Source organism: Dipodomys merriami, unplaced genomic scaffold (assembly GCF_024711535.1).
Source record: "Dipodomys merriami isolate MVZ:Mamm:240054 unplaced genomic scaffold, mDipMer1.0.p SCAF_6, whole genome shotgun sequence".
Lineage (NCBI taxonomy): Eukaryota > Metazoa > Chordata > Mammalia > Rodentia > Heteromyidae > Dipodomys > Dipodomys merriami.
This window is the reverse complement of record NW_027206179.1, coordinates 62,703,912-62,722,224: the sequence shown is the minus strand read 5'-3', so window position 1 is coordinate 62,722,224 and position 18,313 is coordinate 62,703,912. Positions and strand designations below refer to the sequence as shown.

The 18,313-nt window shown below is 39.5% G+C and overlaps 1 long non-coding RNA gene across 1 annotated transcript; it reads right to left on the bottom strand.

Annotated features, from left to right (window-relative positions):
* Positions 1–2,523: 2,523 nt before the first annotated feature.
* Positions 2,524–12,090, bottom strand: LOC138813542 (uncharacterized). Its single transcript, XR_011367842.1, has 2 exons — positions 11,980–12,090; positions 2,524–2,744 (listed from the first exon to the last, which is right to left on the bottom strand). It is a non-coding gene; the product is annotated as an uncharacterized lncRNA (long non-coding RNA).
* Positions 12,091–18,313: the final 6,223 nt, after the last annotated feature.

Sequence of the window (18,313 nt, the reverse complement as noted above, 5' to 3'; positions counted from 1 at the left end):
ATGAAGGAGAGTTTAGCTGGGTACAGTATTCTTGGTTGATAGTTGTTTTTAGGGCATGGCATACGTCATTCCAGGCTCTTCTTGCTTTGATTGTCTCCGCTGAGAAATCTGAGGTGATTCTAATTGGTTTCCCTTTATAGGTGATTAACCTTTTCTCCTTGACAGCTTTAAGGATCTTTTCCTTGTTCTGAGTTGATCCTGTGTGGATTATAATGTGACGGTGGGATGTCCTATTCTGGTCTGGTCTATTTGGGGTTCTAAAAGCTTCTTGTATCTGAATAGGCCTATCTTTTTGTATGTTTGGGAAGTTCTCTGCTAGGATCCTGTTAAACAAATTTCCTAGATCATTAACTTCTGTTTCTAGGTGCTCCTCTACACCCATTATCCTTAGATTAGGCCTTCTGATGGTGTCTTCCAGGTGTTGGATAGATCTATCATATTTCTTGGACTTGTCTTGGATGGTTGTATGTTCTTTCTCTATAAAATCTAGGCTGTCTTCAATCCCTGAGATTCGATCTTCTGCATGGTCTAACCTGCTGTCAAGACTCTCTACTTTGTTTTTTATCTCTTTTCCTTCTAATTGGTCAGCTTTGATGGCTTCAAGTTCTTTGTTGAAGCTCTGTTTTAGGTCTTGTATGAATTTCTTTACTTCCTTAATTTGGTGTTCAGTGTTTGTTCTCCAATCACTTAGTTGATTGGTTATGGTTTCTTTGGACTCCCATTCCTTCTGTTGGGTTCCATTCAGCATTCCTTTTGTGGTCTCCCTGACTTCCTTCAGCTCTTCCTACCACCTTTTTCAGATGCTACTGAACTACTTATTTACAAAAAGGCTTTATTGTTTTGTGTGATGGTAAAACTTACCATTCCTATCAACATAAATTAATTATATAAAATAGTTTCATTGCAATATTTTCAGACATGTGTATGAGGAATTTTGATCGAACTCCCTGTTATAGTTTCTTAACACCTTCCTCTCTTCTTTCCTTTTTAAAGCAGTATTTTCAAACATATATGATGTACTTTTATTATATTTACTCCAGTATCTCCTCCTTTCTCCTTCCCCCTCCCTTGGGTTACTCCAATCAAACAGTTCCCCACAATCATGTCATACAATTGTTATCATAACTATTAAACTGGAAACGCTTGCTTTTCTCAGCTGAGGTCATCAACATTATGACCTCCAGTTCTATCCATTTTCCTGGAAAGACATACTTCCTTCCTTATGGCTGAAAAATACTGTGTACTCTGTGTGTGTGTGTGTGTGTGTGTGTGTGTGTGTGTGTGTGTGTGTGTGTGTGTGTGTACTTTTCTTTATCCATTTATTTATGAGCACCTAAATGGATTCCATAGCATGGCTACTGTGAATACTGCTTCTATAAGCATAGTGTGCAGTTATCTTGATTATATTCTTCTTCATATATGCCTAAGAGTGGTATAGCAGGATCATATAGTAGTTCTAATTTTAGTTTTTTGAGGAACACTCATATTGACCTCCACAGCTACTTAACTGATTTACATTCCTACTCACAATTTATAAGGTTTTTTGTTCTTTTAAAAAATAATTTTCTGTTATTTATTTAATTTTATTTATTTTTATTTTTTGCTAGTCCTGGGGCTTGAACTCGGGCCTGGGCACTGTCTCTGAGCTTTTTGCTCAGGGCTAGCACTTGAGCTAGCACTTTCTGGCTTTTTCTGTTTTTGAGGTACTGAGGAATTGAACCCAGGACTACATGCATGCTAGGCAAGCACTCTATCCCTAAGCCACATTCCCAGCCGGGGTTCTTTTTCTTTACATCCTTACTGTTAGGTTTTTAAAAAGAGGTAACCGGGTAAGAACTGCACCAGCACGCACGTGGTATTCAGGTAAGAGGTAGGTTTATTCAGTAGACCTGCTGGGACCAGGCAAGGTTGGCACTCCACGTGGCTGGGAAAGGCCTGGGAATGAGAGAGAGCTGGGAAGAGAGGAAAGAGAGAGAAAAGAGCCAGAAAAGAGCAGAGAGAGAGGTAAGAACAGTAGCACTCACGTGGTATTCAGGTAAGGGGTAGACCTGCTGGGACCAGGCAAGGTTGGCACTCCACGTGGCTGGGAAAGAGAGAGAGCAAGAAAAGAACAGAGAGTGAGCTAGAATAGAACAGAGAGAGCAAGAAAAGAGCAGCAAGAGCAAGAGCAAGAGCAAGAGCGTGTCTGGGCCTGGGTTAGGCCTTATGTAGGGTATGGGCGGGGAAAGGTGTGGCCACATCAAATTCAGATGTGACCTCAGTGGATGCAGATGTGACCTCTTCCAGGTATCCCAGTTGCCTAGGTAACGCAGGTACTGGGTGGAGACTTTGCTGCGAGGAGGGTGGAGTCTGCTGGCTATCCAGGAGCGAACCTTACACTTACCAGGATTTGTTGTTCTTTTCTTGATAATGGCCATTCTGACTAAGGTAATGAAATTTGATTTGTATTTCCTGTACACCTAAGGATGTTGATTTGTGTATTGATTATAATCAATGAAACTCTTTTGAGAAGTGTCTGCTTCATTTATTTGCCCCTTTATTAGTTGGGTAGGTTTATTTTGGTATTTGATTTTGGAAGCTTTTAACATATGCTAGATGTTAACTTTTGTCCAATGAGTAGCTTTGAAAAACTTTCGGAAGTTCCATTTTGTGTTCATCTTGTCAGTTGGGTAGTTGCTTCCTCTGGTGTGCAGCAGCTTTCTGACTTGATATAATTCCACTTGCCACTTCTGGCTCTTTAATACCTAAACAATTGATACTCCATTCAGAAAGTCATTGTCTATAAGTTCACATGTTTATCTGTAATAGTTTCAAAGTTTCCAGAGTTATATTAAGATCATTGATTCATTCTGAATTGATTTTTACACAGGGTAAAAGATAAGGATTTAATTTTAGTCTTCTATAGGTAAATGCACAGTTTTTCCAATGCCAATTTTTGAAAAGGCTGTCTTTTATCCACTGTATGTATTTGGATCCTTGTAAAAAAAAATAATCAGCTGTAGCTGTGTTTTTTTTTTTTTTTTCTGGGGATGGAATTCATGGCCTCCGAGGTCTCATTTAGCTTTTTCTCTCAAGGCTAGTGTCGTACTTCTTGAGCCACAACTCTACTTCTAGATGGTAAATTGGAGCGAAGAATCTCAGATTTTTTTTGCCCAGGCTGGCTTCAAATCATGATCCTCAAATCTTAGCCTTCTGGGTGGCTGTGATGATAGGAGTAAACCTCCAACATCCAGCTAGCTATCATCTTAACCTTACCTTTTCCTCCCCACATAGTTAATGTTGATGTCAACTTGACTAGATTAAGAGATGCCTAGGGGATTGTCAAAACACACTTCTTAGTGTGTCTGTCTCTGAGGGCATTTACAAACAGGATTGAAACTGTGATGTATATATGTATAATATATAACATACATAAACATGTAAATAACATATGTGTTTAAGACATAAAACATATAGAGAACTCTATTTTACATCTTTGAATAATACACCTCTAAAGTTTTGAAAGTTTATAAAGAATTACAAGGTGTTAAAATACTGTTTGAAATGATCACAATTAGTATTGCTAAATTTAGTATTCATAAAAAATCATTACATTGGGAAATAATTGTTAGTTAAATTTACCTTACTTCAGGAACCTCTTCAGCTATAATTTACTGAAAAGTCATAGATAATTGAAAAATAAATAAATAATTTATCTCCAATCCTTTCAAAAGCAAAATTAAGAAAATCTTCCCACTGGGCATAATGGTACATACCTACAACCCCAGCATTTGAGAGGCTGGGGTAGAAAAATTAAGAATTCAAGGCCAGCCTGATACATATTGAGATCCTGTCCCCATCCCCATGAAATTCAGTTATTAATACAGAGCCTTCTTACTCTCAATTCTAGAAGTTGAGTAGTATTTGGCTCAGCTATGTGTAAGAGTCAGTCTGGACTGACAAATAGTATCACAGATTGACTGATTGGCACATAAGGAAGGCTTAGAAACAAGAGTAAATAAGCCATGAGACCTCTTGTACCGGACCTCATCTATGTAGCACCTTGCTCCAAATGTTGGGTCATCTGAGAAACAGACAGGCCAAGGCCAAGTGCATTATTTTAATCCAGGACTTACCAGAACCAAGAAAAGAGCATGGATGTGGCCTGCTGGGCAGCTCCGTGGCTTCGAAAGACAGTAATTGGCTTGACATTTTCAAAAAAGGAAAAGCAGTCAGATATATGCCTTCTAAATTAACCATGAAATGCTCTCTAATCAAAATTACCACCAGGCCTATGCTAAGAATCTTCCCAAAGGAACTGCATCAGGGAAGACAGTGAGGAGGAAAGCTGCTTTGCTCAGACTTACAGGTGAGGAGTTGGAAGAGCTAGACAGATCCTGCCAGAGTCTGAGAGCCTGGAAAGGAGCCTGCTCTTTACCGCTAAAGGAAGAGAGAAATCATTGCAAGGAACTGATGAGGGCTGAGTCCTCTTAAGAAGATAACTAGAGGAATGGATGGCAAAGGTTGTAGGATGGAGGTTGTAAGAATGCATATGAGAAATGGAGATATGGCCCAGAGCAATGGGGAAAGATTCACTGTGAGTTTGAGAGGTTAAAAACTATGCTTCATGCTAAGGCGGAGTTATCATTCCCATTGTTGTTTTCATCATTTTAACTTCAAGAATACCCTGCTAGCTCCTTTGTACAACTACTAAAAGAAAACAAAAATAAGGCTAGGCACCAGTGGCTCACACCTGATCCTAGTTATTTTGAAGGCTGAGATCTAAGGATCATAATTCAAAGTCAGCCTGGATAGGAAAAGTCTGTGAGGCTCTGATCTCCAATTAACTACCCAAAAAACAGAAGTGGAGCTGTGGGCTTAAGTGGTAGAGTGCTAGCTTTGAACTAAATAGCTGAGGGACAACACCTATACCTTGAGTTCAAGCACCAGTAGTGGCACAATACACACACAAACACACACACACACACACACACACACACACACACACACACGTACACATACAGGCACATACATAATAATAAATATAATCAAATAAAAATTAGAATGCAATAAAAACTATCTTTTAATAGCTAGAATAGCTCCCTTGCCTTCCAGTTAATGAACACAATCTTAGAGAAAACTCAGAAAAGTAGTGAGCTGGACTTCTGACTTAAGGGTTATTTCTATGTAAGTTGGACATTTTGACTCCCTATGTATAAACTCATATGATTCTTATCATAATCCTCTGAACTTAGAAGGGAGAAGTTTACCTCCTTCATTTATGAAGGGGAAACCAAATCCAAGAAAAGGTTACGTGACTTACATGAAGCAACGTGAATATAGGATATCTAATTCAACTTTTGAGAATTCTTCCTAGTTGAATGCTTCCATGACTCCACAAACTCAAACAATGTAAATGGGTTGGCTGGAAAACACATGCTGGTATTGTTGGCTCAAGTGGAGAGGCCAGAGAGATCCATCAGCAGGAGGATCCATCAACAGGAAGATCCATCAGCAGGGAGAAAGATGATGAGTTGAAGTCCCAAAGCAGAGTTTGCAGATTTCTCATTTGTCAAATGATATCCACAGAAATCAGAAAACAACAGTATGTTTGAAATGATCATATTTTTCACTCTGACAAGCCTGAGCAGTTAATCTTGAGAATGGGTGAGCCTGAGAAACATGAGAGTATCTCTCTACCCACATGGTGCTTCTCTACCAACATGGTGCCTTTCATAGAGCAGGAACTCAGTGAGTGACTTGATCATGCCACATCCATCTGCTAAACAAGAACACATGGGACGCTGATATCGACAGCATTCTATACTTCACACTTGGATGATCACAGAACTCACAATTGAATTGCATGTCCATTTACACGAAATTCTGTTTGTATTAAACTGAATTCTACTCTATTTCTCAAACAGTTGAAATTTTGCTTTTCTAAAACAGACTTCTACTTATGTAGATTAAGGAGCAGTGTGTGTGTGTGTGTGTGTGTGTGTGTGTGTGAGAGAGAGAGAGAGAGAGAGAGAGAGAGAGAGAGAGAGAGAGAGAGAGAGAGAGAGAGAGAGAGAGAGAGAGAGAGAGAATCAGAGAGACAGACAGAGAGACAGAGAGGTGGGAGACAGAGACCACAAAGAAACATACAGAGAAACAGAGAGAAGAGAGTCTTTGATTAAAAATTACCCATACAAATAAAAGATTGGACTAATTTTCTCTTGTAATAAACAAATTGTTTTGGCATTATGAAGGTATTACCTGTTACATAAGAAATGTGATACATTGAATGTCGTGATCTTGAAAAAACTCTATCTCATAAGAGACAGTTCTGTCACCTTAAGAATGATGTCAAATATGTAGACAAAGTAAACAGCTTTCCTCCTCCCTGCCCTTCCCCTTCCAGTCCCTCTGGGAAGATGCTTAAGATAGGCCTGGTGGTAATTTTGATTAGAGAGTGCTTCATGGTCAATTTGGAATGCATATGTCTTGTTGCTTTTCTTCTTTTGAAAATGTCGAACCAATTACTGTCTTTTGAAGCTACAGAGCCTATCAGCAGGCCACATCTGTGCTCTCTTGTTGGTTCTCAGAGGTCCTGGATTAAAATAATGGGCTTGACTCATGTGTTTCTCAGATGACCCAACATTTGGAGAAGGATGCTAGAGAGATGAGAGGTCCCATGGCATACAAAAAAGATGGGGAAGGTGACTGGGTTCAATCTCCCATGCAGAGTTGCCTGAAAGATTCCTTTGATTGTAGACCAGAAACCTTGTAACTGATTGCACTTCCCACTGGGAGATTTATTTTTCCTGCATAATGCCTATTCTTTCTTTTTTGTAATGAATGAGTTATTAGTACTTTAATGCTATGATATTTTGTGTTAAAATTTGGATTGTTAACTTCTTTCACACCAGAAGAACTTGTTACATTGATTTCTACTTTAACTTACTCTTTCTTAGTTTTAACATCTGGACCATTTAGGTGAGGCCTGATCTCTCTCCTTCATCACATTCCTTAGCATTCTCTATGGCCCCCCTGGTTCAAAGGCTGGGTATTACAGCTTATGCCATTGTATTCTGTTTCTGACACTAGTCTGGCTTTTCTAATCTGTGATCCTTGCTTTCATCTGAGAACAATTAAGTTTACAATATTTGTTCTAGTGTATTTCATTAAAAGTTTGTTGCTGAATAATTGTGTTTTTGTGGATGAGCCCTAACACTCTACACTTTAGACTTTCCATTTAAGCTGAAAATAAAAAAAAGAACCACTCATTCAATATCTTTTAAGTATTTGTTATCCTTAAGAGATGGTGCTAGACTTTGAGATAATGTTGCATAAAACAATTCCAGTCCCTGTTTGCATAACTTAATGATCGATGATCTAATGATATTATTACTAAAATAATAACTCTTTGATACACTTATAACCATAGGCCAATTCAATTTGAAGAATGTTACAGGTTTCTATGAGAAAGTAGATAGTTACTAGAAGAGAGTGGGAGGGAAGTTTTAATGTACATGAAACAACCCAGAAAACTTTTCAAAAATGCAGTACTTTTTGTCTGCATCAGATAAACAATCTGATGCTCCATCATATCTCCACTGCAGAACCGGGAGCTGTCATATGAGAATTACATGGAATACTTGTATTCTGAGATTGGGACTCAGCTTTAAACTGCAATGAACAGAGGTGAACCAGCCTTTGATCCTAGAGTAGAGAATTTAGTTCTGACTCAATAAAAAGGGTCAAAGTGTTTTTTTAAGAAGGCGATTTAGATGATTGTGAAAAATGATTTCTTCTTTTCCCCAACTCTCCTACATCCTTGACTGGGTAGGTTTTCAAAGCTACCCACCCAGTATCTTGACAGGGCCTCCTGAGCTTTATTTCTTCCCCTCCTGAGCTTTTATACAACAGACCTAGTAGCTTTGCAGTTTTAAAGAAATTAGTCATGGCCTAAGTTCAGTTGAGTTGTGATTAAATAAAAGTGTAATTAATTGATACTATGACACACACAAGTCTTAAGACTTCTAACTTAGCCGGGCACCGGTGGCTCAGGCCTGTAATCCTAGCTACTCAGGAGGCTGAGATATGAGGATCCCAGTTCAAAGCCAGCCTGGGCAGGAAACTCCGTGAGACTCTTATCTCCAGTAAACCACTAGAAAACTGGAAGTGGAGCTGTCGTTCTAACAGTAGAGTGCACGCCTTGAGCTGAAGAGTGCAGGGACAGTGCCCAAGCCCAGAGTTCAAGCCCCACAACCGAAAAAAAAAGGCTTTTAAGTTAAGGCAACTTAAAACACAAGAATAAAATGCTATTGACCTAGCTTGATGCTGTCTCCAGGGATCCTCTGCCCCAGAACACTGGCTTGGACACCATGGACTTTTCCAGCCTACTCAGCATCTTCAGAAGGAGTTTTGCTAAATTATTATCTGATAAATGTGAAAATCATTAACTCAGTAGGATGCCACATTCAGCCTCAGTAAACTCTATTTAATTGAGAAATTGCTTGTAAAACTAGTTAGGGATTATCCTATGCTTTATTAGGAATTTTCCAAAGTGGAGCACTGGTGGCTCATGCCTGGATGAAATCTGAGAACTCAGGAGGCTGAGATCTGAGGACATGACAGGCCATAGTTAGAAGTGGAGCTGTGGCTGAAGTGGTAGAGTGCTAGCCTTGAGCAAAAAAAACTCAAGGACAGTACCCAGGCTCTAAGTTCAAGCCCTAGGACTGGAAGAAAAGAAGAAAGAAAGAAAGAAAGAAAGAAAGAAAGAAAGAAAGAAAGAAAGAAAGAAAGAAAGAAAGAAAGAAAGAAAGAAAGAAAGAAAGAAAGAAAGAAAGAAAGGAAAGAAAGAAAGAAAGAAAGAAAGAAAGAAAGAAAGAGAGAGAGAGGTAGGAAGGAAAAAAGAAAGGAAGGAAGGTAGGAAGGAAGGAAGGAAAGAAGAAAGGTAGGAAGGAAGGAAGGAGGGGAGAAGAGAAAAGGAGGAAGGGAGGAAAGGAGATAGAGAGAGAGGCAGAAAGAGAAAAGAAAGAGAGAGAAAGGAAAAAATGAAAGAAAGAAAGAAAGAAAGAAAGAAAAAGAGAAAGAAAGAAAGAAAGGAAGGAAGGAAGGAAGGAAGGAAAGAAAGAAAGAAGGAAGAAAGGAAGGAGTGAGGGAGTGCGGGAGAGAAAGAAAGGTGTGGGGGGGGGAGGAGAAATTTCCTTAGAAGCATTCCTTATTTGTCTTCAGGATTTAATTCATCTCATCCCAGCTTTGTCAATGGCCCAGAGGGTACTTTATCCATAAGGACATCTTAAAGGGACCCTGAAGAGATTTTGAGTGGGGGAAAAAAGGAACGATAAATAACAATGAACTTACACATGTGAATTCTTCAGGGCCTTGTTTTGGTACTTTGAAAATATTTATAGTGTGAATGTTAGAAAATCAATCATGGCTTATCAGGTTTAAAGTCAGAGTTGTTCAGGCAGAGATGCTTTATGTCACTGAAAAATGGTGACACAAGGCATTAACATTAACAGTGACGGGCAGCCCATGCTTTATTGGACAACTTTACCACAGCAGAGGTATGTTCTGCTTGCTCTAGAGGCCAAGGGAATGGCTTGAGCTTTGCAAGCAGAACTTTAAGAAAATGATATTTTAAATATAACAAGGGAGAATCAACTTTGGAAAGTACATTTTTCCTTTGGTCTCACTGTGTGAATGTCTAGAAACCTGTATAATGTATCCTGTCCAAGTGTGGTTTGCTTTTACCATCCAGTGTGTTTACTAATAGATGTATAGGCACATTCTAGTTACCACAATGAGGGAAATCATACAACCTATATTTCTTGGGGTCTGGCTTACTTCATTGAATATAAGTTTTTCCAAATCTTTCCTTTTCTGTGAATAGTACAATTTCATTCATTCTGAAGGATGTGTGAATTCCATTGTGTATGTATACCACCCCTTCCCCCTTCTTGTACATCTCATTGTTATAATGGGTCAACCTGTCCCTGCCTGCATCTGTTATTGTTAGTTTTCTTAATAATGGCCATCTAACTGGGGCAAGGTAGAATCACAATGTTGTTTTGATTTGAATGCCACAGATATTGAACATTTCTTCATGTGTCTATTGGCCATCCATAGGAGCAGATCACAAAGGCTCAACAGCTATGTGCTTATGATCATAGAAAATATTTTACAAAATGAACTCCAAGAAAAGGAAACCACAGATTTTTGTTGTGCTGTTGCTGTTGTCTTTTTCTTTTGTCATTTCTTAGTTTGTCTTTGGAAGGGCAAAGAGGGGCACAGACCAAGTAGGACAAAAGATGAACAAATACAACATTGGTGCTCACTAGACACTTTATAGAAAATGAACTGTACATTTTGTGGGTGCGGACGGGAGGGAAAAACTGGGAGAGAGCAACAGAAGTGGTTCAAAAAGAAATGTGCTCGTTACCTGACTTATGTAATTGTAACCCCTCTGTACATCACCTCTAACATAGCAATAAAATATGTATGTTTAAATCCTCAAAGAAACAACTGCCCAATAAATAAGTGGGCGAAAGACTTAAAGAGAAACTTCTCTGAAGAAGAAAGTAGGATGGCCAATAGACACATGAAGAAATGTTCAACATCCCTAGCCATAAAAGAAATGCAAATCAAAACAACATTGAGATATCACCTCACTCCAGTTAGAATGGCAAAAATCAAGAACTCTAACAACAACAGATGCTGGAGGGGATGTGGACAGAAAGGAACTTTACTTCATTGTTGGTGGGAATGTAAACTTGTTCAACCACTTTGGAAAGCAGTATGGAGGTTCCTCAAAAGACTTCACATAGAACTCCCCTATGACCCAGCAATCCCACTTTTGGGCATTTACCCAAATGTTTACAAACAAGACCACACTAAAGCTACAAGCACAACTATGTTTATTGCAGCATTATTTACCATAGCTAAGATATGGAACCAACCCAGATGCCCCTCAGTAGATGAATGGATCAAGAAAATGTGGTATATATACACAATGGAATTCTATGCCTCCATCAGAAAGAATGACATTGCCCCATTTGTTAAGAAATGGAAAAACTTGGAAAAAATTATATTAAGTGAAGTAAGCCAGGCCCAAAGAAACATAGGTCCCATGGTTTCCCTTATTTGTAATATCTAGTATATGTATGAGTCAAGCGGAAAAGGTCAGATAATGTGATGTCAGGAAAATGAACCCTTAGATGTGTATTTTAATGTTTTTTTCTTTCATGCATGTGTTTCTAACGCATTTATAAGATTATCTCTTTGTTGCTTTGTATGACCCTCCCCCACAGTATAACCCCTGCTTTCACTATATTTGATGTCAGTATAACTTGTGGAGGAGATGGGGAAAAACCAGTTGTTTAAGGATACAGGTGGACCTGTTGCAACAATGAGAAACACAAGTTGTCATGTCCAAAACGAGCTTTACAACGTGGGTGCGGTGGGGGGGGGGTGGGGGGGATGGGGGGGAAGGAATACGATTGGGATGGGGGGGAGGGGGGAGGCTGGGAAGGGATGTGAAGGGTAAACAAAGGAGGAGGCTGCAATGCTTGGTAAGAAATGTACGCATTATCCTGCCCATGTAATTGTAACTCCTCTGTACAGTATGTTCACAAATAAAATAAAATTAAATTTAAAAAATATGTATGTTTAAAGTCAAAATTTCAAGCTATCTTCACTATCATTTCTAAAAGGATTAAAAAAAAAAAAAGCAAACTGAAAATCAGAGCATGTCACTCCTGCTCTTGTTAAAAATGTCCAGTGATTTCCTGTTACCTTCCACTTAATCTGTCTTTAGAACCTTCAATTTCCACTCTCCAATTATAGTAACACCCAGCTCCTCACTCCTATGACATAAAGTAAGGATTACCACTAATCATACCTGGAGCTTTTGGTTATTATAGCTGAGTGGTCCTCTAGATTGGAAGGCTATGAGTGCAGAGGAAACCATGGAAACGCATTGATTTTTTTTTTTAAAACCATACTCACCTTCTTATTTTGTCATCCTGGAGAAAAGCTCTTCTTTTTATCTGGTAAACTTGTTCATTCTACTTAAAGCATCATTCTGCTTTTGTAAACCTGCCTAACACCTGCAATGGTTCACAATCATGACCCATAATTCTAAAGTCTTTGTGTTTCTATGGTAGCAATTGTGACTGTAATTAAGCCAGGGCATTGCCATATCTTCCACAACAAGCAGGTCTGTGGGCAAGCAGGTTGGTCCTCTTTTACTCAGCTTTGTGCCTGTGGTGCCTGAAATGCAGCCAACTGACTAGTGAAAAGGTGGTTTTATCAAACAAGGGCAAATCCTTTTACAAAAGGAAGCATTATTTTTTATCATACAAATTCCCATCCTCCCATTCATCTGGTTTATTAGGGCAGGCTATTTCTCTGTTAGATTTGCTTTAATTGGAGTACAATAGTATGTTGTGTGGTCTTAGAGAAGGCATCAGGAAAATTCAGATGTTTTCATGTCTGTGACTTATCTACCAGAATGCCAACATTAACTAAGGAAAGGGATGGAGAGAAATATGAAAACCTCAGGATTCAGCCTAATTTGTGATTGATTTTCAACCACTGTTTTTTAACAGACTAGAAACAGTCTAATAAAATTGTGTGGATTGTGTTTCTCTCCCTAGTCCTTAAGGAGGTAGCATTATTTATGGCCTTAGGAGCTGGAGGTGTCACATGCTTCTAGCAAGGAAATCCTTGCTCAGCTTTTCTAAGATGTCAGGTGTCAGTGTTTGCCTGTCATCAAGTCAGGTTCTTGGACAAGCTGCCAAACACCCCCAAATTCCCTCCGAATAAGAGGCACCCTTGCTTCCCAAACCAAAAGAGCCTTTTACTTTGGTAAACATTCTTAAGCATCTTGTGTTTGTTCAAGATAACTAATTATCATGAAATCTTCCTTAGAGAAACGTGCATACACTCTTTTATATCCTCCTCCCACATGCAAAGGGAACCAACACAGGTTTCACCGCCTGCTGACAAATTTAATATGTACACCCTATAGGAAATCTAGCATTCTTAAAACTTTCTCTGCACCAATCCCTCCACCTCATTATAAAGCAATGGCATATAGTTTAGATGGCTCCTTCTCTATCTTCCATCCTTCCCTCTTTTTTTTTTAGACAATATTGTACCTTATTTTAAAAGCTATTTAGGAGGCCCCAGCTGCCATCAACTTGATGCTACATTTCAAAACCAGATTAGAACAAGTGTTGTAGTAAGCCAGGGTACATGGAGTTTAACCATGGTACTGCCCTGTAGTATCAGAGGCAACATAAAAGATACTTTGCTGCTGGGTCCTGTGAATTAGCTAAAATTCCCCCAACTTTATATCTGTGCCCTTTGATCTGAGTTATTGTCTGAGGCAGTCCCTTTGCAATCACCTTGTGTGTGGGAGAAAAGAGAAAATCTAAGTAAGCATCCTGTGTGGAAGGCACATGTCTTCCTGTCACCTCAAAGAAAACAGCCCAGAGCTCAGGAGATCACCATGTCCCTATTCTGTTCCAGTAATAAAGTCATAACTTCTCTGGAACTAAAAAAGATGGAACTAATGATGAACCATGTCACTCATGGAACTTGGGACTGTTTTAATGTTTTGCTTGCTCGGCCCTCAATTCTCCCTATTTAACCTGAAGCCAATATGTGTACTTCTGAAGGTGGCTGAAGATGTACTCAAGTGCTGTCTTCCCATGGCTGCCATGGCACAAATCTCCTCTCTCTGCCCTAAACAATGTCTCTTTATTTGACACATGGGGGCGAGCGGCCTGGAGTCTAAAAAATCTAATTTTGAAAGAACTTACTTTGCACCATCATTTTAGGTTTCTAAGATGTAGAACCAGAATTCTAATACTGTAATGGAATGATAGGGTTGATGTGAAGATTCCTTAGCTAGAACAGAAATTCACTTTGGAAACAACAAGCCTTTGAAGTGTGCTTCCATCTGCTTGTGGAAGACATGGTACCCAGTGGCATGTATGGAGATCAGCTGGGAGGGACCACAACAGTAGGGTTTGCCTACTTCTGTGGTGTAAATAGTTCCATCATGGTTGCTTTCAATCCAGCACTGGCTTAACATTCCATCTTCAGAACTCTTGAAATCAACTATTTGTTCTTAAGGTAAGTGTGCTACAATATGCTATGCATAAACTTCAGGCTCTGGGTCATTTTAAAAATTAGATTATTGTAAAAATAGTATACTAAAATATGAAATCTGCCATTTTTATTGTGACAGAACCCCCCCCCCTCCACATCCCTCAAGGAGAGTTATTGTTCCTTCTTCTATTATTATATCTACCATTTTCCAGGTGTGGATACCATAACTGCTGAAGAAATACACGGCAGTAAATTATTTTTTGTCAGTCTTGGGGCTTGAATGCAGGGTCTGAGTGCTGTCCCCTGAGCTTTTCTTTTGCTCAAGGCTCTTTTGCTCAAGTGCTCTACCACTAGAGAAACAGCTCCACTTCTGGTTTTCTTTGGTTAATGGGAGATGAATCTCACAGGCTTTCCTGCTCCAGCTGGTTTTGAACCATGATCCTCAGATCTCAGCCTCCTGAGTAGCTAGAATTACAGGTGGGAGTCACCAGCACCTGACAGTAGGTTGATTTTTAAGCAGATTTGCATATCATTCTATTTTACAACAACTTACAAAATTACATTTATTATGACCATCCAGTTAGAATTAAATGGCTGCAGTACTATCTTCCCAGCTAATGATTTTAAGTGAAGCATAGGAAAATAATAATTATTGCAGTTGCTAAATGGTGCCTCCTCAGGCCTTCATTGTACGACATGTAATCATTATCCTCCACATCATACAGCGGGATGGTAAAGCTTAGGTACACAGCGGGCAGATGGTAGAGCAGGAACACAACCTTTGGCAGCCTGAGCTCTTTACTCCCAAAGATCAGTAGCTCTGATAGTAAACTATCTGACCCATCTTCAGCATAGCACTGATGTAAGGTTTTAAATGCAGTTATGTCCTATTTCTTGACTTTACAGCAGGAACCCTTCTTGAAAATTTCTGTTCATGAAGGCGGTTCTTTTAATGGCTTAGGTATTCGGCTCATCATCCAGTTTTAATTTAACTATTTTTTTTTTCTGTGTGGTAATTACAGACTCTCATGCACTGAATAAGTAGTAGAATAGAGCACTTCTTATAAGATAGCTGTAATAAACATTACAGAAAAATCCTATGGCATAAATGAGCAAGTCTTGTGACATTAACTTGTACAGCGAGATAACAGAGAAGCCTCATTTTGAAGGATCACATTTGGAGTCTTTATTAAATGGCCAGAGACTGCATGGTAGACTCTGTCTCAAAGACCAGAAGCTAGCAAATACACTTGACTCTGTTAGGAAACTGAGCCATAAAGGCAGGAGAGGAAAGAAAGAACAAAAAGAATACCAACAAACCAGTTCCAATGGAGAGCTGAATTGGGACACCATGGTGATGGGAGAAGAACCAGGAACCAGGAGATAGGACACAAACAGGACACAAACATGGAGACTCGTGTCATAGTGTCCTGGTGCCTGAGTTGCTCTGGGCTTAAATAGGGTCAGGTCAGGGGGCAAGGTCACAGGAAACTGGAGTCCCAGGCACTAGACTGACAGTGTAGTAACCTATCATCCAATTCCCGGTCCCCACTTCCAAGGATTCATTCATACCCATCACCTGGGAGGCAGGAGCTTCACTTTCCACCACCATGAAGACAAAATGCCAGCTCTTACCATCTGCCATGTGACCAAAATGGCACTGGCCAGACCCAATCTCCCTACTTCAAACTGTCCATGTGATACTTTTGTCATTTCCCCTAAATAAAGTTCTTTCTTTTAAAGTTTGATTTTCATATTTTTGTGTGACTATCTTACAAATAGGCCTTGATGTGTTTTCCTTAGCTATACGAAGAATAAAAGAAGAATAAAAAGTTTAACATTAGCTAGATGTTGGTGGCTCACCTAGCTACTTAAGAGTTTGGGATCTGAGGATCCAGGTTTGAAGCTAACTCAAGCAGGAGACTCTGAGACTTTTGTCTCCAATTAACCACCCAAACTCTGAAAGTGGAAGAGTGGCTTAAGTGATAGAGCAGCAGCCTTGAGTGAAAAAGTTAAGGAATAGTGAGTGCCCAGGCCCTTGAGTGCAAGCCCTTGTACTGGCACTAAATACATACATACGTAAGTAAAGTTTAGCATTAAGTGACCATTAGACCTGAGAGGAACATTAATCATAGTATAGCATGAATCTGGGAGAAAAGTCTGTTTCTTTTTTTTTTTTTTTTTGTCGGTCGTGGGGCTTGAACTCTGGGCCTGGGCGCTGTCCCTCAGCTCTTCAGCTCAAGGTTAGCGCTCTACCATTTGAGCCACAGCGTCACTTCCGGTTTTCTGGTGGTTTATTGGAGATAGGAGTCTCATGGTCTCTCCTGCCCGGGCTGGCTTTGAACCGCGATCCTCAGATCTCAGCCTCCTGAGTAGCTAGGATTACAGGCGTGAGCCATCAGCGCCCGGCTGAAAAGTCTGTTTCTTAAAAAAATAAATAATCTTTTGAGGAACCTCCATACTGCTTTCCAAAGTGGTTGAACAAGTTTACATTCCCACCAACAATGAAGTAAGGTTCCTTTCTGTCCACATCCCCTCCAGCATCTGTTGTTGTTAGAGTTCTTGATTTTTGCTGTTCTAACTGGGGTGAGGTGATATCTCAATGTTGTTTTGATTTGCATTTCTTTTATGGCTAGGGATGTTGAACATTTCTTCATGTGTCTATTGGCCATCCTTCTTTCTTCTTCAGAGAAGTTTCTCTTTAAGTCTTTCGCCCACTTATTTATTGGGGAGTTGTTTCTTTGAGGATTTGTTGTTGGGTGGTTTAATTTTTTGAGTTCCAAGTATATTTTAGATATGAGACCTTTGTCCATTGTATGGCTAGTAAAGATCTTCTCCCAATCGGTGGGCTTTCTATTGATCTTGCTAGCTATGTCATTTGCCCTGCAGAAGCTCTGCAACCTTATGCAATCCCATTTGTCCAACCTTTCGGCCTGAGCCAAGGAGACCTAGGGTTTCTCCTATTCCATCCTGTAATGTTTTCAGAGTGTCTGCTTTGAGTTCAAGGTCTTTGATCCATTTGGAGTTGATTCTGGTGCAGGGTGATATATAAGGATCTAGCTTTAGTTTTCTACATGTAGTTAACCAATTTTGCCAGCACCATTTACTGAAGAGGCTGTCTTTCTTCCATTCTATTGTTTTAGCTCCCTTATCGAAGATTAGATGGCTATAGGTCTATAGGTTCATTTCTGGGTTTTCAATTCTATTCCATTGGTCCTGAGGTCTGTTTTTATGCCAATACCAAGCTGTTTTGATTACTATGGCTTTATAGTAGAGTTTGAAATTTGGTATTGATATTCCTCCAGCAGTGTTCTTTCCGTTGAGGAGCGTTTTTGCTATTTGGGGTCTTTTATTGTTCCATATGAATTTTTGGAGGTTCCTCAAAAGACTTCACATAGATCTCCCCTATGATCCAGCAATCCCACTTTTGGGCATTTACCCAAATGTTTACAAACAAGACCCCACTAAAGCTACCAACACAACTATGTTTATTGCAGCATTATTTACCATAGCTAAGATATGGAACCAACCCAGTTGCCCCTCAGTAGATGAATGGATCAAGAAAATGTGGTATATATACACAATGGAATTCTATGCCTCCATCAGAAAGAATGACATTTCCCCATTTGTTAGGAAATGGAAAGGTTTGGAAAAAATTATATTAAGTGAAGTAAGTCAGGCCCAAAGAAACATAGGTCCCATGGTTTCCCTTATTTGCAATATCTAGTATAGGTATGAGTCAAGCGGAAAAGGTCAGATAATGTGATGTTAGGAAAATGAACCCTTAAATATGTATTTTAATGTTTTCGTTTCTTTCATGCATGTGTTTTTAACGCATTTATAAGATTATTTCTTTGTTGCTTTGTATGTCCCTCCCCCACAGTGTAACCCCCGCTTTCACTATATTTGATGTCAGTATAACATGTGGAGGAGATGGGGACAAGCAAGTCGTTTAAGGATTCAGGTGGACCTGTTGCAACAATGAGAAGTACAAAATGTCATGTCAAAACCAGCTTTACAATGTCGGTGTGTGGGGGGGGAGGGGGGTATAATTGGGTGGGGGGAGGGGGGAGGCTGGGAAGGGATGTGAAGGGTAAACAAAGGAGGAGGCTGCAATGCTTGGTAAGAAATGTATGCATTATCCTGCCCATGTAATTGTAGCCCCTCTGTACAGTATGTTCTCAAATAAAATAAAATAAAATTTAAAAAAATAAAAAAAAAT